Here is a 26,853-nt window from a genome sequence, read left to right as displayed (position 1 = left end):
AAGAAACGTGCTGAGTAAAGGTCTCCTAGTGCGAACTTTGACCATCAGACTAAGCGTATGGCCTTAGGGCCGGGTCGCAATCAAATATGGCATACTATCGGCGAGTATGAGTGTATATTTTGCTCGCTGGTAATTGGAATTTATAAATGTACCTAGCTTGATTATTTTTATGCTGCCGGGAATGTAGTTTGTTCTTGTTTTACCTCTCCGGTGCCGCGGAAGCAAAGTATGATGTGAAATACTGCACTAATGCTAAGAATAACGATAACAAATAAACAGTGCGGAGTGATGTTAGCGTACATATTTGTTATGGGCACCTTTTTCTCAGCCGCCTCGCTGGGCATTTTGCCTGTTGTGGTGTTGTATTTGTACAATGGTAAACCGGCGACCACATGACAGCTGACAGCTTTCCGAGGGTTCGTTCACTGGGCATCTTGTTTGATGGCACGGACCATGGCCCCCACATCCTGGAGCAGGGCCCAAAGCTGGGATATTTTGCGGGGCCCCCCGACCAGACTTCCACGGGCCTTTTTATGATGAATTTACAGCGTTAAAAAGCAAAAAAATTGTGAAAATTGTCCCGGGTTCCAGGGCTGGAGCCTTGTGGGGGCCATGGCACGGACCATCGTCGTGCTCCGGTCTGATTTTCATCTATCAGCAAACATACGTCGACAGTTCTTTGCCTCTTTGCACACTGGCTTCTAATGGAGATGTTATCACAAGTTCACTGTCAACGACTACCAGTGTAAAGACAGAGGTCTTCAAAATGGGGACGAACTTGTGTATTCACGTTCAGCTGCCATCACCCTCTATTAACTCTAAATTCGTCCATCGGCCGTCTTCAGACATTAAAACCACCATGTCAACCGCATGTAAGTCAAACCTTGTAATGAAGTTTCGTAATCATGCATAACCATCCGGTAGCTACCTACACCTTGGTCTTAATTATTTTTATTGTTAAAATTAAATGTTTTTCAACTTAAAACTTTGAGTGATTATTTTTTCACTGAATTGTTGTGTTGTTCTCCCTCGTCTTATGGAATCGTTAACCTTGTCTTGGTCCTATAATATTTATTCGAATCTGGGTGAAAGGATTTCAATTTATAACCAAAATTAAATCTAAATTAAAAAAGGGAAAAGGACCAAAACAGCAGTGCTTACGGTGTATTGTGGTACATTGCAGATTATGGTACTTTGCCGATTGCGATGCATCGCGTATCGTGTTGTATGTGGTATTATGGTGCATTCCTTATCATGGTGCATTACTTATTTTGTTGCATTGCCGATGGTGGTGATGACGCATATAGTGGTGATATCCGTTTTGTGCTGTATTTCTCATTGTCGTGCACTGCATATAGTGGTGGATTTTATTGCCGATGGTGGTGCTTTGCGTGTTGTGGTACATCGCATATAGTGGGGCACTCCTTATTGTGATGCACTGCATATAGTGGTGCATTACTTATTGTGCTGTATTTCCTGTAGTGGTGTATCACGTATGTATTGCGGTGTATCAAGTTATGCTGTATTTAGATGGCAGTGCGTTGCTTATCAAAATCAGAGTGGGAAACTGGCAATTGAATGAATATTTTGCAGGCATTCGCAGTGACTGAGGAATATTTTGCTTGATAATTAAAGATGTGATGAGTAGTTAGGTTCATTGAAGGAGTTGGAGGGGGGTTTTCCCCTCTAGTTTTCTAATAACGGCATTCAGCCTATAAGAAAGTCTATAAGCAACATCCAGTTGTTAAAACCTTCGTATGATAGCGGAGAGTGACGTCATCCTTGTCTAAGTCGCCATCTGGTGGCAGCGTCAGCAGTTGTGAGCTTGGCCTGAGTCTGGTCCGGCCGTCCATGTACGGTCCCTTTCAGTGTTCACGAGCTCCAAGGAAAGATTGAGAGATTCGGTGCCTCTGTAGTCTAGTGCGTTCACCCGGAAAGTGAAAGGACGTGGCTTCGATTCCCCGCAGGGGCAGTTGAATTTTCTCTCTTTCCAAAATATATCTTCGCAACATCCAGTTGTTAAAACCTTCGTAAGAAAGTTCCTCTTTCGCGTTGTCAAATTTCATCTGCAATATCTACGTCTGTTGTGTGTGAGATTCTCATTCATATTTACTCGACAAACAGATGTTATTAACGTTTTTATTTTTCGCAAACATATACAAACGACGAGTTTCATAATCGCATTGTTGTTCTATTGCAATGGCATTTATGAAAAATCAATTGGAGTACAAATCTCACATTTACGATATTTTCGTTATTATCCATCAATGTCTGATATATTCACAAAGAAAAATCGAAAAAATAATGAAAGCATTTTTCTCCCTTATATAATGGCGGAAAATAGTTTCTTTCATCATTTCTCTTCTGCAATACGCGAGCAATCAATGAATAAACGTCATTATTTCGCGGGTTGAAAGAGAAAATTTGCTACTAGTATGTGAAACGACTCAATCAATTCAGACGCGTTAGAACATTAGGCTCCTAATTTTCAGATTTGAAATCAGAAATGTAAGTGATTTTTTTACGATTGCTTACCACACGAATTTGCAGCATGTTTTATGTCATTTTTGTGGTATTTGTGCGTAATATTTCACGACAAAAATTTTATATTCTGGATTTACTAATTAATACTATTTTTACATTAATGAATCCGAAAATATATTCACGTGGTTAATACACTACTAGGGCAATGTATGTATTAAATTTTAACAAGAAAAATTATACATATGGAATGTATGAATGAGCACCAAATCAAAAAGAAATATGTTTCATTTCATGTTTTAAACCAGTATTACACTATAAAAGTTTTGTAAAAGTTCTTTGATACAAAGATTTTTAAGCCGGAATTACACCATAAAAATTTGATGAAAGATCTTTTACAAAACTTGAAAAAACAAACAATAAACTGATTGGTTATATTCGCTCGGATGTAACAGATACGCTTACTGGTTGAATTTTTCACAAGTTCCATAAAAGAACTTTCATTAAACTTTTATAGTGCAATGCCTGCCTAATACCGGCCTAATAAACCTCTTTTAGGCCGGAATTACACTAAAAGTTTTATAAACTTCTTTTATAAAACTTGAAACAATCAATGAGCTTATTGGTTGCATTTTTCCCGTTTTACAAAAACTATAATAAAACTTTTGTAGTACAATCCCGGCTTTATTCAAATAGACATGCATTTTATGAGATATCAAGAAAATAAATGGATAATATTATACCGTATTACTAAATATTTTATAAAAGCTTGGTAAATTTGTTTGTGTTGTTATCGGTAGTATAGCTACGAATAAAGTTTTTTTTGCCAATTACTGTAACAAAACTATGATTTATATTCATTGTAATGGCTTTAATTTTAGAGAATTATTCAAAGAGTAGGAAGAAAAAGACATGGATATAAGACCATGGATTGCTCATGAAGAAATTTCGTATATAAAGATATTTGTAGCTGCCACTGATCACCTAACATGAAAAAAACACACATCTTTTATCAAAGTTGACTATTACATTATCATATTTCTCTGTCAAACTTATTTCGTAAAAGATCTTTGATAGTCTTCAACCACTGGAGACTACATACATATTTTGTGAATTGATCAAATAATTAAAAAATAAGTGATAAGTCATGCCATATTTTTATGGGCATCTTTTTATCAGCCACCTCGTTGGGCATTTTGCCTGTTGTGGCGTTGTATTTGTATTTGTATTTGTATTTGTATAAGTCGGGGAGAAACAAAGATCTTAATACATGAATATCAAACATTTGAATTCATGAGCAAACCATGGTCTTACGGTGGGATTACACTATAAAAGTTTGATAAAACAGCCAATAATACGTATCGCATGGGTTACAATCGAGCTAATGTAACCAAAAGACTTATTGGTTGTTGTTTTAAGGTTTTGTAAAAAAACTTTTATCAAACTTTTATAGTGTTTATAAAAGTTTTAAAATCGTTTTTTTATAACACTAAAACAAATACAACTATTAACCGGATCGTTTACATTCGAATGGTTGATTGATAAAAGATCTTTTACAAAACCTGAATTTTTTTTTTTTATAGTTTAACCCATGGGGCGTGGGGGGGGGGGTTGCCCAGACGTTAGTATCTTATCGATAAGATACTCACCTGCAGTACCAAAGGATATTTAGAGGTGCCGCGAGTTCGATACCCAGTTCGCCCTTGTCAGAAAACTTTCCTGACACAGGGGTACAACAGAAACGGCGACATGACCGCAGAAAATGATTGCTACCGCAGGGACTCCCCCATCGAGGGGTTAGCGCACCAACCTTTCGATGAGTATAAAAAAACAAGCCTGCCGTTCGGAATCGGAAATAAATTGTAGGTCCTAGTCTAATTAGCCCTCGTGTGCTGAAAATGACCGTGGTGCGACAAAAATGATTAAATGTGTAACCCACACGCTCCTCTTTCTTCCTGTTCTTTAAAATTGAATCCATTAAAATGAATTTCAATGAGACATTTGCTACACACACCAATTAGCTAAGAAATTTGATCCATAGCTACTACCGGTACAAGTAAACCCACCGAGCTTTTGTAAAATATTTCGTAAATGTTTTATGCAGTGTACGTGCTTGATTTAGTTCATTTTAGTTTTCTGTGTATATAGTCAGTGAGTAACTGCTATTTCCAAAAGTTTCTAAATTTGTAATCAGTGAAATTTATTATTAAAAGTTTGCTTTTTCTTGTCCTCACATAGGTATAATAAGACTCTTTTCATCCAGTTATTAGTTTTATTTCTATCATGTTCTATGTCTGAATGTAAATCACTTGTTCGTCGAGGTAGAAGCGTTTGTCCCGAAGATATCTGCAGTCTTTACACTTGCTCAGAAGTAAAGCTTTGTCCACAAGATGGTCATCACGAAATACGAAAAGGTTTCTGCGGCTGTTGCGATATCTGCGTTCAGCTATTAGGTGAGATATACGTCAAATTGAAATTATGTAAGTATATGTTACGGTAAAAAGGATAAATTGGTGATTATTCATAATTATGCATAATCACCAATCGTCTCCAAGTTTGATAAATTTTCGTACTTTTATCACTTTTACTGGTGATCATGCATCATTCCTGTATTAAGGTGGTAAGTATTATAAATATGAAGAAAAGTATGCGAAAATATCACGTAAATTAAACCACTTATCAGTTAGATACTCCCATACGTGATAGTGCACTACACATATTTCCCCTTAAAAATCAAATTTAATGTAAATAAATGTTGTAAGGATAAAATCGTATGAATTATTATCTGTCTCATAATGATATTTTTCTTCAAATTTATCAACATTTTCAAAAAGTAATCAACATCACCGATCGAATCCATCTTTCTACATTGAAATTAGAGCGAATGTTTGGTAAATTTAAATAATTCATTGTGACGATATTTCATATTTACCGATATCAGCTCGGCATCAGTCACCGATAAATTCAAAAAAATTTATCAAACTTACAGAAATGATTGGTGATTATGCATAAAATCACCGAATATATCACATTCACCCCGTAACATATACATTACTCACAAGGTGTCCCCACAAAGGACTTCCCCGATTTTAAAATCAAATAACTCGGAAACGGTGCTCCATAGAAGAATAAAACAAGTGGTATGTTTATTTTGAAAGCCGTAAAAATCTGATACCGAAGTTTCAAAATTAGTTACATATGTTGCCGACAGTCACCGCTGTACGCTGTAGTCGCAGTACGAAGTCCGAGAAAGAGACTATAAACTTGTGTTTCCCAAACTATTTAGGTCGCGGAGCATTTTTTTTTTTTTGATGAAAAGTTCAACGGGGAGCACTAATGTGTTCGCCTAGCACTTATAAGACCCAAGCACATGAAATGATCAATTTCATAAGCAATAGATCCGGCACCAAGTAGGTGCCAGATCCTGGGCCTGAGGCTATTTCAGACTCCTCCCCAATGAATTTTGTGAAGGAGCGGAGCTCCCCAATAATTAATGAATATACAATGCGATGCACCCCTCCCCCTCCTGTGCACAAGCCTGAATTCCGTATATCAGGGGACGAATGACAACGTTCAGCCTCCTCCATTTCTTTTCTTTATGTCGGCAACACTATCTATAGCAGAAGGCCTCGACGCGAAGCTCGTGACGTCACAGAAAGAAATCTCACCTATAGCCATTGGATGTACTACAAAAGAGGATGAAGATGGCGCATGCGTCGGCTTGCTATATCGAATGGCTATAGCTGCGGTGACCTTCTTCAGTGACGTCACGAGCTTCGCGCGGATACGATGTGCTTCCGACCATCTTTCGGGTATCTTCTTGTTTCCCTAAAAATGTTCATTTTATAATCTTTTTAAATTTTTTTTTTTTGTTTTTGGTTTTTCAATCGCATATTCTCACGTGCGTCGATAGAACCTGATTGTATGTACAATATGTTGCATATAATCATCGGAATCTGAAGGCTCCCAGTACTGCCTCCTCATAATAATTCATGAATATGAAATCGATCCATGGGAACACCCTTAAATTTCGTACTTCCAGATGTCCAACCGATCCCTAATTCTCTTTACGCTTTTCTTTTCAAATTAAAATCGAAACCAAAACACCTTCAACAAAAATGATCTATAAGACTGTCTTAATGCATGGGCCCGGAGGCATCGTGATAATGAGATTGATACTATGATTTTCGACAATAAGTAAAATACTCTGTGGGTAGATATTTCGAGCTATGTAAGGACCCAGTATGTCCTCTGCCTGGGGCCGATGGAGCTACTAAGATGGTCTTGCTTATCTCAGTTATAACTTTTCTTCAATGCCTTTTCGTTTGAATAAAATTATGAAAAAAATTTATTTAAAAAGCAGTGATAATTTCACCCCATTTAATGAAAATTGCGGAGACATTGAAATTTTCACACGTTCCTCAATCAACAAGAGGGCAATGACTAAAAAGTTGTGCTATTTTTTTATACTGGAAGTTACTTCGTAACTTTCTTCGATAAGGAAATAATTCATCGAGATAATGATAATCCAATCTATTCATTTACATTGCTTTTAATGAGAAAAATATCTAAATCTCGCAAGTTAGGTACCAGTTTATTCTAAAAAAAAATTCCACAAAAGAATTAAAAGTATTTTTTTTAATTCCGTCAAAGACTGAAATCTTGATTCTTGCGAAGGATCGATTTGCTTCAAAAAATCGGTACTCGGGACTGCAGATATGTGCAGTCTTCTATCACAGTGACCAGATCTAAAAATATCACCATCATTATCATCATCATCATCATCAACCGTATTCAATCCATTGCTGAAAATTAAGGTCTCCTCTAAATTTTTCCATTTTACTCTGATTCTTTTACCATCCAGTTGACTCCAGCCACTTTTCAGATCTCGTCGATCCATCTTGCGTGAGGACGTCTTCTTGGACGTTTAACACCACGGGGATACCAATCTAGAATACTTGTGTCCTATCTTCTTGAAATATGTCCAGCCCGTTTCCATTTTCAACGTTTAACTCTATTCATGATGTCATATACTGTTGTGTGGCTTCTTATCCTGTCTTTCCATTCTCCTTTCTTTTTAATTCTGTATCCTTTATATCGTCTTGCTTGTGAGTGTTCATGTTTCAGCTTTGTAAGTCAGTGCTGGTAGCACACACTGGTTAAACACTTCTTTTCAGGCATAATGGCATGTGGTTCTCCAGAATTACAGTTTTTTGGCAAAAGTGCTCCATCTCATCTTGATTCTTCTGTTTATTTCATTAATGATTCCGTTATCCATAGTAATTTCTTGTCCCAGATATACATGAGGCATTCAGCTCTAAAGTGGATAAAGTCCAGTAAATTCTGATTGAAAATTGAATTGCCAACTTAATTAATGTTTTTGAATTTTCAAATTATGACCTATATTTAAGTTAGTCTTCATATTACAACAATAAAAAGAAAATTATCCTCTAAATCACTTTAGGATTCAACTAATGTTAATAAACTTTAACTTTGATTATCTCAAAACTATAATTTATGGGCTTGATCCACTTTAGCTCTGATCGCCTCACATTTTGGCGAAAATTTTGGAGATTATCAAAAGGCAGTTTGTGAAGTGAATAGACGAGAATAGTATATTGGCGGATAATCAGCATGGGTTCAGGAAGAGGAAGTCATGTGTAACTAACCTCCTTTGCTTCTATGATCACGTGACGTAGGGTTTGGGTAATGGCAAGAATGTAGATGTTGTTTACCTTGATTTCCAGAAAGCATTCGATCGGGTCCAACATGGTAAACTGTTGAAGCATTTACACGAGATTGGGATAGGGGGCAACTTGCTGAATTGGATAGAATCGTGGTTAAGAGATAGGTCACAACGAGTTATGGTTAATGGGGAATGGAAAGACATCACAAGTGGAGTTCCTCTAGGAAGTATCCTTGGCCCCATACTTTTTCACTTTTTATCGATAAACTAATGGGGGTAATCGGAAATCAAAAAAGCGATAGGGAGTTGCTCCTGACAGAGCAACTTAAGATTGCAGCATGGGCAAATGAATGGAGCAGAAAGCTTAGCGTTGACAAGTGCATGGTCACTCACTTTGGTTCGAACAACCCACGGTTCTCTTACGAGTTGAATGGTGTCGCTATCCCGGATGCAACTAGGGTCACCGATTTGGAAATTCTCATTGACGAGTGGCTTAGATTTTCTGAACATTGTTCAGCGGTGGTCAAAAAAGCGAATAGAATGCTTGGTTTTTGATTTTTAAAAAGGTCTCTTTGCGTTCTCCTAAAGTTATTCCTCCGCCTTTTCGAGGCTTAGTTCGTCCTGGACTGCAGTATTCTATAAGGTTTTGGAGACCATACCTAGAAAGTGACATGGACTTGGTTGAAGGGGTGCAGAGAAGAGCTATGAGTATTATTGGCACATGGGGATTGAGTTATGCGAACGCCAAACATGGCCCTCGCTCTGTCCCTTGTGGGATATAAGCAGGCTACCTTGTGGCTGGGCCATGCTGGAAAAAAGGAAAAGCTCCGCTAGCCACCAATACCAAGGGCCGACCCCCGACCCACGCAAAGGGCTACAAACACTAACACCAAACATGGCCCAGCTCTGAAGCAGGTTACCTACTGGCTGGGCCATGCTGGAAAAACTCTCTTGATGTCTAGGCCCGGAAGGCATCTCTGGCCCATAAGCCACAGGATCCAACCCCGCCGAGGTCCCCATCGCCTCCGTCTCGCGGCAATCACACCCCAAATTCCCCGGAAACTCCCGTCGGCCACCAAGGAGCCCGGGTTGATCGCCCGCTAGAGACAGACCAACGAAAACATCCCGAGCCATCCGCCTTCATCACCGTACTCTGTCCCCAACCATTAGGCGATCTGCAACACCAACTCCTCTCATCTTGTCCTCTATTGGGTTTTCATAGGCCCGAATCTGAAAATGGATCATGAAAAGAAAGGATAAATGTACAAATTCCGGTCCAATGAACTATAAATGTGTAAGTGGGAATTATCGATATTGATCAATTGCTGGTATTAATAATATCACAAGACTGAAGGAGACGGGGAGGGGGGTTTCATTGCCAGTTACAGACATATTTAGATATGGATATTATATTGCTAATAATGAGATCAAAGTCCGGAGAAAATTCAGTATTCACTTGAATATATAAATTTCAGTTGTGCACTAGTGGATTCATCGGCGGTATACATTCGAACACATGAATATATTGATGAATAACAATAATAAGATTGAGTTATGAAGAGAGACTTCATTTTTTAAATATGGTTACATTGGATGAGCGCAGGTGTCAGGGAAATATGATCGAAGTGTTCAAAATTTTCAACGCGATGGGGTAGGATGGACCATGAACTTTTAGTACACCTCCAATTGACTGCTTTTACAAGGGGACACCAGTATCGATTCGTAAGGGACATTGCGAGAATATGGTGTCGCAGGGAATTTTTCTCTAATAGGGTTGTTAATACAAATACAACGCCACAACAGGCAAAATGCCCAACGAGGTGGCTGATAAAAAGATGCCCACATAAAAATATGGATGTCATATGTTTCAAAAATACAGCAACCCAATAAAAAATGCAATTAACACAAATTATAAACAATATATACACATGATAAAATATTATACAATGCCCATAAAGAATACTTATGGTTGTCTTATTCTAAGAATGGATACTGTCCCTCAAAACAAAAGATTTTTAACAAGCTACAAAAAATCATTCTGGAATACTGATTGCTCTGATGAGTTTGACACGAAAGTTAATCATTCCTTTTCTAGGATTCCCGATTTAGAAATAACTCCAAACATATTCGTTGAGACTCTCTTTAATGTTGCTACTGAATTGAATCTTATTCGTACCGTACACAATCGCGACTTTTCCCATAACAGATCAACATGGTTTGATGCGGACTGCCATAATTTAAAAAAATATATTCATAGAACTCTTCGTTCTCTCAGAAAATCTCACTCTCAAGAAGTTTTTTTAACTTTTCGAGCTCTAAAATTAAGGTATAAAAAACTCTGTAAAACGAAAAAAAACGTTTTTTTTTCAAACCAAAATAGATTGTTGATTTCTGCGATAAATTCTTCTGAATTTTGGAAAATAATTAATAATTTTAAACCTAGACGTTCGAATCTCAATAATGTTCCTATAGCAACATGGTACCAGTTTTATTCAAATCTGTTTTCCCCGACTGATAACAATCAAGTACAAATTTTTCCCTCCAGTTTCGAGCCTGCTCTTGCACATACGGATTCTATTTTGGACAACCCGTTTTCTTTGGAAGAACTTTTGTTTGCCCTCTAGAATATGAAAAGTGGAAAGGCTCATGGAGGTGATCTCATAAAACCTGAATATTTAAAGAGTTTGAGACCTCCGAATCTTTCAAGGCTTCTAAAAATCTTCAATGATATCTTTGAAAAATCATGTTTTCCAGTTTCCTGGATCGAGGTACAAGTCAATCCTATGTATAAAAAAGGTGACCCCACCCAACCCGAGAACTACAGACCCATTTCTTTGATCTCAGTCGAGACCAAGTTATTTACCTCTATCTTGAATAATCGATTAAATACCTGGCTAAATGAGAAAGACATTATTCCAAGGGAACAGGCTGGATTTCGTTCTAATTTTTCAACCACTGATCAAATTTTTATTTTGAATAATCTCATACAGAAGTATATTTTTAAACCTAGGGGTAAACTCTATGCTATTTTTATCGATTTCAAGAAGGCTTTCGATAGTGTTGACCATTCCCTACTCTGGCATGTTCTGAGATCCATAGGTATCAGTGATAAATTTATCAAGATACTCTCTGACATGTATGCTAAAGCAAAAGTGAGAATTAGAACCCTCGATGGGCTAACTGCTGCAATAAATATTACTAAAGGGGTTTTGCAGGGTGAAGTTTTATCTCCCTCACTTTTCTCAATTTTTATTAAAGAACTCACAGACCGTCTAAATTCCTCTAGTATTTCACCAGTTTTTATAAATCACGCCACTGGTATACATGCTCTTCTGTACGCGGATGATGCCGTAATTTTATCTGATTCCCCAAAAAACCTGCAAAGAAAAATAGATATACTCCAGGGTTTTTGTGACGACTTTTTGATTGACCTTAATATTAATAAAACCCAAGTTATTGTATTCAAAAAATCAGGAAAATTGTCAAAATATGATAAATGGTACTTTAGGGATCAACAATTAACCACCACTTCGACTTACATGTACTTGGGGGTCCCTTTTTCAAGTTCCGGCAAATTTTATACAGCATACTTACAGTTTTTGGCAAAGTCCAAAACAGCTATATTACCAGTAATAAATATACTTAGAGGAGCTCATAATAATTCCTTGGTCACGGCTTTAAAACTTTTTGATTCCCTCTTGCTTTCAACAGCCTCATATGCGTCTCCCATTTGGGTATTACAATTTATTGATAAAATGGATCAAATATTTAGTATTTTCGCTAAGAGGCTATTGATAGTTTCTAGAAATACCCCTGGGTACGCTCTGAGAGCTGAACTTGGCCGCCCAAGCCTCAGTGTTTCGTTTAAAAAATATATTTTAAAATTCTGGATACGTTTGCTTGAAATGAAACAATCCCGTTTGACAAGAATAAGTTATGACCAACTATTTCAATCTTGTAATTCGTCCATTAATAATAAAAATAATTGGGCATTTCACGTTAAAAATATTCTTGACAGTGCTGGCTTCGGTTTTATTTGGGTTCAACAAAATCCAAGTCTTGTAAAAGCTTATCTTCCACTGATTATCGAGAGCATAAAAAACCAGAGTATCCAAACTGATTTCTCCCGTATTGTAAATAGTAAAAATTTTTCTCACTATAAAGATATAAAAACAACTTTCCTGATGGAAGACTATTTTTTCCACCCTTTTCATATCTCAGTCAAAAGGGTTTTTGCCCAACTCAGATTTAATCAGACATCAATTTTTGTTAATGGTAAAAACTTTTCTATAGATCCCATCAGCAATTGTACGTATTGCAACCTTTTGGTATTTGAGGATTGGAATCATGTAATTTTTCATTGCCCTTTTTACTCTAATCCCAGATCCAAATATTTAAATCTCTCTTCAAGTCCCGCTAATATTGATCAATTACTTTCGATCACTGATAACTTATACTCAATATATCTATTTATCTTATCATGTATTCGCCTACGCTCGCTCTGTTTGGACTGAAGTCCATATTTTTCTATTGTTATTAATTTACTTTTTCTTTTATTACTTGCTTTTTGTCCGCTCTGTATGTATATTACCTATTTTTATTTGTCGGTATATTATAATGCTTATTCTGTGTCTGCTTATCATTCATTCATTATTTCCCCTTACCTTATATTAACTGTTCTGACACCGACATATGTGCTCCATTATATTCCCAATGTATGGTATATTTTGTAAATATAACTGTAAAATGTGGCAACAATGAATTGCCACTCATGGAAGGACCTACTGGTCAAATCAATAAATTTATTATTATTATTATTATTCTAAGAATTGATAGCTTCTCCATTTACCCCAACATGTTTATCGTATTTCTTTTTAAACGTGTCAATTGTGTTACAATTTACTACCTCCGGGGGTAAGCTATTCCATTTATTAACAACCCTATTAGAGAAAAATTCCCTGCGACACCATAACCTTGCATTGTCCCTCACCAATCGATAATGGTGTCCCCTTGTAAAAGCAGTCGATTGGCGGTGTACTAAAAGTTCATGGTCCATCCTATCCATCCCATTGAAAATTTTGAACACTTCGATCATATCTCCTCGACACCTGCGTTCATCCAATGTAAACATATTCAAAAAATGAAGTCTCTCTTCATAACTCAAGCCCTGTGTGCCAATAAGGACACGCGTAGCTCTTCTCTGCACCCCTTCAACCAAGTCTATGTCCCTCTGTAGGTATGGTCTCCAAAACCTTACACCATACTTCAGTCCAGGACGAACTAAGCCTCGAAAAAGCGGAAGAATGACTTTAGGAGAACGCGAAGAGACCATTTTGAAAATGAGACCAAGCATTCTATTCGCTTTTTTGACAACTGCTGAACAATGTTCAGAAAACTTAAGTCGCTCGTCAATGAGAATTCCCAAATCGGTGACTCTAGTTGCATCCGGGATAGTGACACCATTCAACTCGTAAGAGAACCGTGGGTTGTTCGAACCAAAATGAGCGACCATGCACTTATCTACGCTAAACGTAATGCTTCATTTATTTGCCCATGCTGCAATCTTGTTTAAGTTGGTCTGGAGCAACTCCCTATCGCTTTCATTCCCGATTACCCCATTAGCTTCACATCATCTGCGAATTTGCTAGTAATTCCATCGATACCCTGATCGAGTTTGTCGATAAAAAGTGAAAAGAGTATGGGGCCAAGGACACTTCCCTGAGGAACTCCACTTGTGACGTCTGTCCAACCAGAGAATTCCCCGTTCACCATAACTCGTTGCGACCTATCTCTTAACCACGATTCTATCCAATTCAGCAAGTTGCCCCCTATTCCAATCTCGTGTAAACGCTTCAAGAGTTTGCCATGTTGGACCCGATCGAATGCCTTCTGGAAATCAAGGTAAACAACGTCGACATTTTTGCTCTTACCCAAAGCCTTAGTCACGTAATCATAGAAGCAAAGGATGTTAGTTACACATGACTTCCCCTTCCTGAACCCATGCTGATTATCCAACAATACATTATTCTCGTCTATCCACTTCACAAACTGCCTTTTGATGATAATTTCCAAAATTTTCGAGAGGGAGCTCGTCAAACTCACTGGACGATAATTTGACACCGCTTCTCTACTACCCTTCTTAAATATCGGAACTTAGCCAGTTTCCAATCTCTCGGGACGATACCCTCAGCAACACTACTCCTGTGTATCTGTGCGACAGGCCCCAACAATTCATTAGCACCTTCCCTGAGAACCCTGGGATAGATATCACCCGGTCCTGGTGCTTTGCTTGCACATACATTTCTTAGAAGATTTAGGACCTCCACGTCTTCTACTTGAATATCGTTGAGGGTTTTATTACCCCATGCAACACCCGTACATCGAATATCATTATCTCTATTAAAAACCGACGCGAAAAAGTCATTGAAAGCACTTCACATGCCTACATTGCTCTCTACCTTAGAGCCTCCTATCGAGAGGGGGCCAACTGTCCCCTTACATCCATTATTGACGTATCGAAAAAATGATTTTGGGTCAGAGCCAATGTTATCTGCCAACCTAGATTCAACTTCTCCTTTTTACTATCCCTTATCGCTTTCTTCAACAGTCTTCTTTTATCAGTAAACAATGATAGGTCACCTCGTCCACTTTTATACTCTCTGAATGCTCTTTTCTTTTCAAGATAAAGGTTCCGCACGCTATCCGTGAACCATAGAGGGTGTGATGTACAAACACGCTTTTTTCGAACAAAGGGTATGACGTCGTGCAAAACAGAGGACAGCTTCGTACTAAATTCTTCCCATTGACTTACCACCCCTACTGATTCCAACCGGTCTTTGAAAACTTCCGCTAACCTTCTTCGCAAAACATCAAAGTTAGTTCTCCGAAAACAAGGAACCAGTCTTTTGTTATCAACCTTACCCGAGGAAAAGTTACAGTGAAATCTGACGATACGATGATCACTGGAAGAAAACTCTTCCCCCACCGAAACATGTTCAACTAGATCCTCAGAACTAGTAAGAACTAAATCCAAAATAGCAGTACCCCTAGTGGCTTCTGATACATGCTGATACAAAAAATTTACGAGCACCAACTTAAGAAAGTCTCTTTCATACTGATTTCCAGATGAAAGGTTCTCCCAAACAATACCCGGGTAATTGAAATCCCCTAGTATGAGAACCCTCTTTCGCTTACACGTGTAGGAAATTTCATCATGCAATTTGCATGATGTTTTTGCAATTTGCATGCAATTTCATCATGCGATGTAGTTTTGATCCCTATTCGGTGGATTGTAACAAACCCCAACAATAAGCTTATGACGTCTTTTGTTCTCAAGTTCAACCCATATGGTTTCAATATCACTTCTCTGCACGTTACACTCTCTAGCCTTCAAACAGGATTTCACGTATATCAACACTCCACCGCCTTTCCTATCAAATCTATTTCTCTAAAAAGTATCGTATCCTGAGATGTGTAAGAAAGATTCATCCCCATCGTTTGCCCAAGATTCTGTAATGGCTATAAGATCCAAGCCCTCCACAACAATCATAGTTTCTAAAAAATCTTTATTACCCAAGCTCCTGGCATTTATTAACACACATTTTAATTTGCCCGGTGGTTTGTTGTCAATCGAGAAGCCATCCAAGTCAGAGGTGGGTAATTCCCCGTCAGTACTGTTGTGATTATCATTAACTAACCCGCATTCCCGACTACGTGGTCTGGGAGTAAAAAACCTGACCTAAGACTATCGTAAACCTCCCAGACCCCTCTCTTATTTAGATGGATCCCATCCGAACGAAGCCACCTATCGGTAAATGCGGGAAGCTCCAAGAACGTGACACCAAGTGAGGAGCAAATGTCCTTCAGGCCTATATTGAATTGGTGGATCCTACTCCTATATCCCCTACTACCCCTTGGCAGCACTGGAATCACAGCCACATCTGAACCCCCTCCCTAGCGGATAATAGTAAATCCCGGTATTCTGACAGAGACTCACTAATATTCGCTCCTACCTGATTTGTTCCCACCCACAGAATCACCCGCAAGGGCAACTTTCGGCGATGAAAAACGTCTCGAACGTTGCCAATCTTCCCCCCAGGAAGACAACAGCGCTCGAAACCCCGAAAATCCCTACACACTCGGTTCCCAAGTTCCCTAACCATAGAATCGCCGATGATTAAACCCCTATCACTATCCCCCTCTACCTCATCCACGACCACCCATTCGCCCTCTAAAATGTCGTTGTTCGTGGAGATTGCTTCTTCATCAACAGGTGGCTCGACGACCAGAGGCTCCGTTATAACCGGGCCCTAACTTTTTTCCGTAAAGCTTCGACCTCGAGTTCCAGCCTTTTCCTATCCAAGCACCCTTTACAATTGAAACTATCAGCTACTATACCCCTAGACCAGGGAAACCTCCCGTCGCAAGCTCTACACAACACTAGTCGAGGTCGAGGCATACTAACACTATTGCTAAAGCTAGATAATAATAATAATACTTAAAAATAGGAAAATGAGAAACGCTAACTGGAAATTAAAATAATGTAAAATACATTACTATGCAAAATATACGTAAGAGATTATACGAAAAAATTACGTAAAGTAGAATGCTCAGCACTAAATTACGAAGAATAAAATAAATATGTATATAAAGAATACAACACCACCCTCTAAAAAAAAGTATTAAGCTACGAACGATCTGACTTGGATGGCTTCTCGATTGACAACAAACCACCGGGCAAATTAAAATGTGTGTTAATAAATGCCAGGAGCTTGGGTAATAAGAAAGATTTTTTAGAAACTATGATAGTTGTGGAGGACTTGGATCTTATAGCCATTACAGAATCTTGGGCAAACGATGGGGATGAATCTTTCTTACACATCTCCGGATACGATACTTTTTTGAGAAATAGATCTGATAGGAAAGGCGGTGGAGTGTTGATATACGTGAAATCCTGTTTGAAGGCTAGAGAGTGTAACGTGCAGAGAAGTGATATTGAAACCATATGGGTTGAACTTGAGAACAAAAGACGTCATAAGCTTATTGTTGGGGTTTGTTACAATCCACCGAATAGGGATCAAAACTATATCGCCAAAATGCATGATGAAATTTCCTACTTGTGTAAGCGAAAGAGGGTTCTCATACTATGGGGATTTCAATTACCCGGGTATTGATTGGGAGAACCTTTCATCTGGAAATCAGTATGAAAGAGACTTTCTTAAGTTGGTGCTCGAAAATTTTTTGTATCAGCATGTATCAGAAGCCACTAGGGGTACTGCTATTTTGGATTTAGTTCTTACTAGTTCTGAGGATCTAGTTGAACATGTTTCGGTGGGGGAAGAGTTTTCTTCCAGTGATCATCGTATCGTCAGATTTCACTGTAACTTTTCCTCGGGTAAGGTTGATAACAAAAGACTGGTTCCTTGTTTTCGGAGAACTAACTTTGATGTTTTGCGAAGAAGGTTAGCGGAAGTTTTCAAAGACCGGTTGGAATCAGTAGGGGTGGTAAGTCAATGGGAAGAATTTAGTACGAAGCTGTCCTCTGTTTTGCACGACGTCATACCCTTTGTTCGAAAAAAGCGTGTTTGTACATCACACCCTCTATGGTTCACGGATAGCGTGCGGAACCTTTATCTTGAAAAGAAAAGAGCATTCAGAGAGTATAAAAGTGGACGAGGTGACCTATCATTGTTTACTGATAAAAGAAGACTGTTGAAGAAAGCGATAAGGGATAGTAAAAAGGAGAAGTTGAATCTAGGTTGGCAGATAACATTGGCTCTGACCCAAAATCATTTTTTCGATACGTCAATAATGGATGTAAGGGGACAGTTGGCCCCCTCTCGATAGGAGGCTCTAAGGTAGAGAGCAATGTAGGCATGTGAAGTGCTTTCAATGACTTTTTCGCGTCGGTTTTTAATAGAGATAATGATATTCGATGTACGGGTGTTGCATGGGGTAATAAAACCCTCAACGATATTCAAGTAGAAGACGTGGAGGTCCTAAATATTCTAAGAAATGTATGTGCAAGCAAAGCACCAGGACCAGATGATATCTATCCCAGGGTTCTCAGGGAAGGTGCTAATGAATTGTTGGGGCCAGTCGCACAGATATACAGGAGTAGTGTTGCTGAGGGTATCGTCCCGAGAGATTGGAAACTGGCTAACGTTGTTCCGATATTTAAGAAGGGTAGTAGAGAAGTGGTGTCTAATTATCGTCCAGTGAGTTTGACGAGCTCCCTCTCGAAAATTTTGGAAATTATCATCAAAAGGCAGTTTGTGAAGTGGATAGACGAGAATTATGTATTGTCGGATAATCAGCATGGGTTCAGGAAGGGGAAGTCATGTGTAACTAACCTCCTTTGCTTCTATGATTACGTGACTAAGGCTTTGGGTAAGAGCAAAAATGTCGACGTTGTTTACCTTGATTTCCAGAAGGCATTCGATCGGGTCCAACATGGCAAACTCTTGAAGCGTTTACACGAGATTGGAATAGGGGGCAACTTGCTGAATTGGATAGAATCGTGGTTAAGAGATAGGTCGCAACGAGTTATGGTGAACGGGGAATTCTCTGGTTGGACAGACGTCACAAGTGGAGTTCCTCAGGGAAGTGTCCTTGGCCCCATACTTTTTTCACTTTTTATCGACAAACTCGATCAGGGTATCGATGGAATTACTAGCAAATTCGCAGATGATGTGAAGCTAATGGGGGTAATCGGAAATGAAAGCGATAGGGAGTTGCTCCAGACCAACTTAAACAAGATTGCAGCATGGGCAAATGAATGGAGCATGACGTTTAGCGTAGATAAGTGCATGGTCGCTCATTTTGGTTCGAACAACCCACGGTTCTCTTACGAGTTGAATGGTGTTACTATCCCGGATGCAACTAGAGTCACCGATTTGGGAATTCTCATTGACGAGCGACTTAAGTTTTCTGAACATTGTTCAGCGGTTGTCAAAAAATCGAATAGAATGCTTGGTCTCATTTTCAAAAAGGTCTCTTCGCGTTCTCCTAAAGTCATTCTTCCGCTTTTTCGAGGCTTAGTTCGTCCTGGACTGGAGTATGCTGTAAGGTTTTGGAGACCATACCTACAGAGGGACATAGACTTGGTTGAAGGGGTGCAGAGAAGAGCTACGCGTGTCCTTATTGGCACACAGGGCTTGAGTTATGAAGAAAGACTTCATTTTTTGAATATGTTTACATTGGATGAACGCAGGTGTCGAGGAGATATGATCGAAGTGCTCAAAATTTTCAATGGGATGGATAGGATGGACCATGAACTTTTAGTACACCGCCAATCGACTGCTTTTACAAGGGGACACCAGTATCGATTGGTGAGGGACAATGCAAGGTTATGGTGTCGCAGGGAATTTTTCTCCAATAGGGTTGTTAATAAATGGAATAGCTTACCCCCGGAGGTAGTAAATTGTAACACAATTGACACGTTTAAAAAGAAATACGATAAACATGTTGGGGTAAATCGAGAAGCTATCCATTCTTAGAATAAGACAACCATAAGTATTCTTTATGGGCATTGTATAATATTTTATCATGTGTATATATTGTTTGTAATTTGTGTTAATTGCATTTTTAATTGGGTTGCTGTATTTTTGAAACATATGACAACCATATTTTTATGGGCATCTTTTTATCAGCCACCTCGTTGGGCATTTTGCCTGTTGTGGCGTTGTATTTGTATTTGTATAAGTACAATTTATACTTATTAGTATTAGCTAACTATCTCAAAACACTAACACTACAACAATAGGCCCAAATGGAAGGAAAACAAAGTTATTGAGAGTACCCGGGAAAAAGTATACACTGTTTGCTAACACTAACGTCCAAAAACCTACGAACTTATATCAAAGAAGCGAGCGAACCTGGCGAAAAAACAACGAAAATGAAATGCGAACGAGAAAAATAAATTTAAGTCGATCGAAAATACACAACGAAAGTTAAAAAAAAAATGAGAGCAATATAATAAAAAAAAAAACACTTATCTCACAATCCAACGTGCGCTAAATAAAAAGAAAATCACCGCAGAATATGACCCAAAAATAAACAACACGCTAAGTAAAACTCACGAGAACGAAGAAAAACACAAAGAAAGACACAAAATGGGTTGCTGTATTTTTGAAATATATGACATCCATATTTATTATGGGCATCTTTTCTCAGCCACCTCGTCGGGCATTTTGCCTGTTGTGGCATTGTATTTGTATAGCTTTCTACTCCGTCTATCTCTGTGTTGTTGAGAAAGATCTTCAAAGTAAAGGAATTGGACATAACTTTAGTCTTGCAGATTCATTTTCAAACCTATCTGAATGTTTGCCTTCGATAGTTCTTGTATCATTTCTTCTAGTTCGTCTGGATTATACAAATACAAATACAAATACAACGCCACAACAGGCAAAATGCCCAACGAGGTGGCTGATAAAAAGATGCCCATAAAAATATGGTTGTCATATGTTTCAAAAATACAGCAACCCAATTAAAAATGCAATTAACACAAATTACAAACAATATATACACATGATAAAATATTATACAATGCCCATAAAGAATACTTATGGTTGTCTTATTCTAAGAATGGATAGCTTCTCGATTTACCCCAACATGTTTATCGTATTTCTTTTTAAACGTGTCAATTGTGTTACAATTTACTACCTCCGGGGGTAAGCTATTCCATTTATTAACAACCCTATTGGAACCGCTGATAATAACAATGTCGTCGGCAAAACGCAATTGGTTGAGAAATTCTCCATTTGTTTTAATTCCTCTTTCTCATCCCGATCCAGTTCTCTGAATACTTCAAAAAATATTAATATTAAATAAATAAAATAAATCTGTGAAGCAAACAGTATTCATTTTATTTTGAAATTCTCGAGCGGCACCTGCAATCCCTTACCAGGATAAATTCCTCTTACCTGAGAATTTGTGAGAAGTGTGCAAGCCACTGTGTTCAATAAATTTCTGCAGTAATGACGAAAGTCAGATTTCCGTTAAAAACTTTTTTTTTGAAGCATGGTGTAACTACCCGGCTCCACAATGCTCTCAGAACTTGATGTTTTCGAGAAATGTACAGAGAGTTTATGGCAAAAGTGCAATTTTTCCAAATTGAATCGATTGTGATGTGTGATGCAACGACTGTTTGCATAAAGACATTTTATAGCCTATTTCGTGGCTGCAACTACAGTGTATGTGACTACCAATAGCGATTAATGGAATGGTTTGCACTCTGAACAGTCTTTCAGCTGATGAGATTCAGAATTATTTTAGGAAGGTGTCTTAAAAATTGTAAGTGAAAGTGCTGTGATCAATGATGACAAATGGTGCATGGCCGTTTTAACGTATGGGCCCAACCCGGGAAGAAACACCCCCGGAATATTTCATCCACTGGTTGGATAAATGCAGTTTAGTGCAAAAAGAAATGCTTCGATATTTGTTCCGAAAATTTTATTAGATTATTAAACATAACATTACTTCGTTGATTCAAAAAGAAGATGGCTCCCAGATGTAACCTGAAATAAATGTGAATTTTTGAAGTTTTGAAAAATGATTAATTTCCCAATTTCTTCGTGAAGCACCAAGAAAGAATGAAGTAAAAGAAATGAAGCACCAAAAATGCACTTATTGCTCCATAAAGCACAGTTTGGGAACCTCGGCTTTAAACTGTCCTTTGCAAGCAGCCGTTGCAATCACATCACAATCGATTCAAAATGTGCATTTTTCGACGTACAGAGGTGGCGCAAACAATCACTAATGAACGTACGTTGCAGTTTTGCAACAATTTGTTGCCTGGGATGGTTTATGGCGAGGCACTTTATGGTTCATGCAAGATGGGGCCCAACCATGCCGTACCACAACGTTTTTTGCTTTTTTTTGAGAAACTCCTCGGGAACAGTCATGCATTGAGCTATTTCACATTTATTTTGGAACAGGCATGGAATGGCACACATCTATACTTACCGAACTTACCACCCGCGAATACCTTCTGCGGGGCAAATTTAAGGACATTGTTTTCCGGAAGAATCCTGCAACACTGGGAAAACTTGACGATTTGATCTGTAAGACATGTGCGTCCATTCCCGTTGAGACACTACACAAAGGGTTACTGAAAATTTTATTGTTTGTTTGTGTCCTCACTGTGCTGAGAAAGGTGCACATTTTGAATCGATTGTGACGTGTGATGCAACGACTGTTTGCATAACGACATTTTATAGCCTATTTCGCGGACTCCGTGCTGCGACTACAGTGTATATCGCCACCTGTCGGTAACATTAGTAATTCATTTTTAAACTTCTGTATCAGATTTTTACGGTTTTCGAAATAAATATACCACTTGTGTTTCGTTTTTCTATCGGTCGCCGTTTCCGAGATAAAGTGAAACTACTCTAATTATACGGACACTGGTGGGACGAAAAACTTCATCCGTAAAAGAGGGGATGACCGTTAATCAGGGGTTTGAAAAGCATACTTTTATTATACACGGAGCACAATTATTATTTGACCGGTGACCGCATCTGAGGGATGTCCGTTGAGAAGGGTTTTACTGTATTTCATTTTCGAATATCCGTTCGAGTGTAAGAGACTACTACGGTTCCCTCTCAAGGTGTGCTTTGCATGGCTGTTAATAAATCTGAAATAGTCGATGCCGGCCACTGGAAATGGCCCGTGTCGACTTCTTGAGAGCTGGATGTTTCTCCAATGGACAGTTTTATGTCGCACCACAAATATGGTTTACAAAGATGTACTGGGTAAAATGAAATTTTTATGTGAGTTTTTATTTGGGAATTTTCAGATTACGAAATCCACGCAAGCAAAGCCGCGGGTAGCAACAGCTAGTATACTATAAACATAGTATCTATAATTGTTCCCTCGTTCTGAGGCTGCACCCATAGCTATCCACAAGAAAGCAACGAACCTTTGAGATCTGTATCGAGGGATCATAAAAGGGATTTTAGAGCAAAAAAAATGTTTCAAAAATTCACCACTAGGTAATATTATTGCTTTATTCAAACCTGAATATGCAACTGCAGTATTGATGTCTGTAAGCAGGATTTTTATGGCTGCTGTTATCAGTGTTAGAATGTGAAATCTTAAAACAGAGTAGTCAACATTAGACAGCAGTATTTGGTTTGAAATATAACGCAATGATGCAATTTTTCAGACCTGACAAAACTGTTGCTTTGTCAGTTTTTTCAGACTGCCTCAGTCAAATATCACAAGGATTGTGTTCTGGAAATGGGGTAAGATGCATATTTCGAGCCATCTTCGGGTTCAATGATTGCTTCAACTCTTCTGTATTTATGCTTTTTGTATCAATTTTTGGCCTACTTTTGTTGAGATTTGTCACCATGCCTCAGTTGTAGCGTTTTCTAGAGTCAAAGCCAAATTGGGGGTTCGTTCGTTTTTTTTATTAACATAATGTACAAAATTGAACCAGGAAAAAAGATTTGCATTCATGATACATTTTTCTCAAATATAGTTCACTGTTGAATAGATAATATGTCATTGTGTATCTCTTCCCTTAATTTTTCTACCATGTTCAGATACGGTCACGGGTATAGCATATATTTTTGTGTACTCTGTTCTTGAAATACTCCTTAACTTACATCAGAGTACTGGTAAAGAGTAAAATAGGATTTTTGAAATGTGGCTGAGGTAATTTCTCCCGCAAAAACTAGATTTTGAGTGGCACGGAATCGCATAGCGTGGGTTGGTCTGGAAACGGCGTTAAAGGCAAAACCGTAAGGCTCTGCTTTTTCAAGGGGGAACCTTGAAATTTAAGCATGTGGGTGGAGTTATTTATAGCAGTTTTTTCAAAGAAATAGTTGTGGTTCGCGTATTGTTTTTATACCTTTAATTTCTAAACAAGTTTCGTACATTAACATTGACATCACAACATTATAAGTATTGGAATAGAATGAAAAATGATAATAGCTCTGGTAGAAGGATGACCAAATCTGAAGGGATAGCAACCTTACCTTCCAGTAAAGTGTAATTTCATAGCTTATTTTGAGTAGAATCTCAGCAAAAATCCCAGCGGATGCATCTACTCTCATGTGTGTGTTTCTCCATTCAAACTTTGAACTCCCTTATGACCCCTTTAGGGGTTGAATTTTGAAAATTACCTCGAGTCTCTATATTAGAAATAAAACTATTGAAAATTTTTTTCATATTTATAGCATCAGTGGTTTCAGCTCAGCGATGATGAATTAGGGCATGTTATTTTATATATACAGGATGATTACATAATTCTCCTTGGCTGCATTTTATAGGCGAACCGTTGATCCTAGAGGCATACTTCCAATTAGAAGTATCCAAATAACATGTGGAACTTGGACACATCATTCATGTTGCAAGGGGTTAAATGGTTAGTAAAATAAAAATACTATAACATTTTATACCGACACTCTGTGCTCAAAAACCCAATAATAAAGCTGGTGCCCTGTCTCTCCTGGGGTCAATAGAAAAATTCCACTTTGATAAGTGCAATATTAGCTTAGATATTTCCATTCGAAAATCGGAGGAAAGATGGGAAAGAACAACAAGAATCAGGGAAATAAGCGTTGTCCGTTATGCTTTTTTTCCCTCAAAATTTCCTTCCATTTTTTTAATTCAAACATTTTAGTAAATATCGCACATAGACAAGTGTAACTTATTTTTTGTTGGCCTCTTTCTAATTGTGTTTTGAGCACAGGGTGTTCGTAAGTTAATTTTTTTTTATTTCAATAATTATGCAACTCGAGTAAAATCGAATGACGTATCTGTGTTCTACACGTCATTCAGATACTTTTTTCCAATAAGAAGTATGCCTCTAGAATCAACTGTTCGTAATTGAAATGCGGCAAGGGGGAGTTATGTAATTACTCTCTATAGATGACAGGGATTATACTATACATGTAAAATACTATGATAGATAAGTTCTTGCTTCTATAGCATTAAATTCAGGAATTTTATTCAGTTGCTAGTTATTGAATATTAATTTTGTTTACAGCGGAATCAGAAGATTGCTCAGTAGATGCTGTGCCCGCAACGATTGCAGTGTGCCGTAAGGAATTTATATGTGATGAAGAGAGAGATATATGTGTCAGACCCTTGATTTACTACTAAATTAGATTGATGAATTATTCTCCGTGTAGCGAATAATATTTTATTCAAATAAAAATGCGAGAATTATAGTAAAACTAAGAAAATGAGGAGTTTACAGTATTTGATATGAATATTACCGATAACTTTGTTGCAAGACACGTGGGAGGGGCGGATTTTATGACTTCTTTAGCGCGACGTAGCAGTGAAATTTTGTGAAAGAAAGAGAAAGCCGTCACAGGAGCCCCGTTCACATGTACAATAAAACATCCCGGGATGTTCCCGGTAACGAGGACTTTCGCTACAAACCCCATTCACATGACGTTTATTATATGCCGGTAATGCCCCCCCCCCCTCTTCTTTCCGGAAGTCGTCGCTGGTTACGTGAGTTGAACGGAAGTGGTTGATTCAAGATGGCTGACGAAGGAGCTTACAGTAGTTTTCGCGGCGCAAAGAATTATGAAAGAGAAGGTCGGTGTCGACCACTAATCCACCCCAAGGAAGATGGGCCTTTTTTGATGAGCTTCTCTCCCTCCTTTTTCCCCCTACGAGGGAAAAAAAGTTGTCATGCCGGTAATTATCACCAAAGCGACCCCCAATCTTGCACATGTGAACGGGGCTATAAAGTGAAACTCCTTTTTTTCGCCCCTCAAAACCGGTTCCATAAAATAAAATAAAGCGGCTCGATGCAGTGTTGAGCCTGTTGAACATTGTCATAACGCGCATGCACTTGATATTTTCTGCTGACTGTTGGTTGGCGCTAACATATAGTTCCTGGTGAATATATATATGTATATATTTCCTCATTGAAAATAAATATACTTAATTCTACAACAAACCGTCATCCGCAATCGGTACCGTGGTTTAAGCAAGGAACACACGTAGCGAAGGTTGTGGGTTTAATTCCCTCAAACACGCTGAGATTTTTTTTCCTCATTACCATCTTCGTTTTTTAATGTCTAATTTTTATGGGGGCCACCCCCGTACAATAAATGATAATTTATTGATTCACTAAAAATGCTTTCATTTTTTTCTGCTTTAATTCAAATACGGTTCACCTGCATCAAGTTGACAATAATAATGGCTTTCGGAGCAAGCGTCCAGCGAAGCTGTGCTCTGCTATCATTCATTGATTCGCGAAAAAATGTTTTTATTATTTTTCTGATTTACTTTAAATGCGGTTCAGCTGCATCAATTTGACAATAATATCGCGTCTTATACTACACAGGGTGAATCAGATCTATTCTGCCAAATGGAAGGGGGTGACAGACGAGCCCAAGCGGATCATGAAACACCCCACCAGCCCGGTCCTATCTCAAACCGTTTTCGAGTTATGGTGGATAATCGATTATGGCCAAAATTTTCATCGCCAATTACGAAATAGCCTTCTGGCTATACAATCGGTCAAATTTACCAAAAAAACTTGTGCATTGTGCCAGCTTTCGAGAGATGCTACAATAGCTACAATAAACTACATCAGTGTTCTGGTTCAGGAGTAATTTGGATTTTTGTTCGTAATACATCACTGAAATCAACGTTTGTCGAAGTAGATATTCGACGAAAATTCGGAATAGACGGTTAAAAATTTTGGCGACAAT

At 38.3% G+C, this 26,853-nt stretch overlaps 1 long non-coding RNA gene across 1 annotated transcript; it reads left to right on the top strand.

Annotated features, from left to right (window-relative positions):
- The first annotated feature begins 2,402 nt into the window (after nucleotides 1–2,402).
- LOC149074631 (uncharacterized) lies at nucleotides 2,403–25,299 on the top strand. The gene is made up of 3 exons (XR_016194328.1): nucleotides 2,403–2,508; nucleotides 4,720–4,934; nucleotides 25,164–25,299. It is a non-coding gene; the product is annotated as an uncharacterized LOC149074631 (long non-coding RNA).
- Nucleotides 25,300–26,853: the final 1,554 nt, after the last annotated feature.

Source organism: Pholcus phalangioides, unplaced genomic scaffold (genome assembly GCF_987345545.1).
Source record: "Pholcus phalangioides strain wild (caught in Gottingen) unplaced genomic scaffold, Ppha-v1.0 ptg000017l_1, whole genome shotgun sequence".
NCBI lineage: Eukaryota > Metazoa > Arthropoda > Arachnida > Araneae > Pholcidae > Pholcus > Pholcus phalangioides.
Note: the sequence above shows the minus strand (reverse complement) of the source record. Positions and strands in the feature narration are given on the sequence as shown.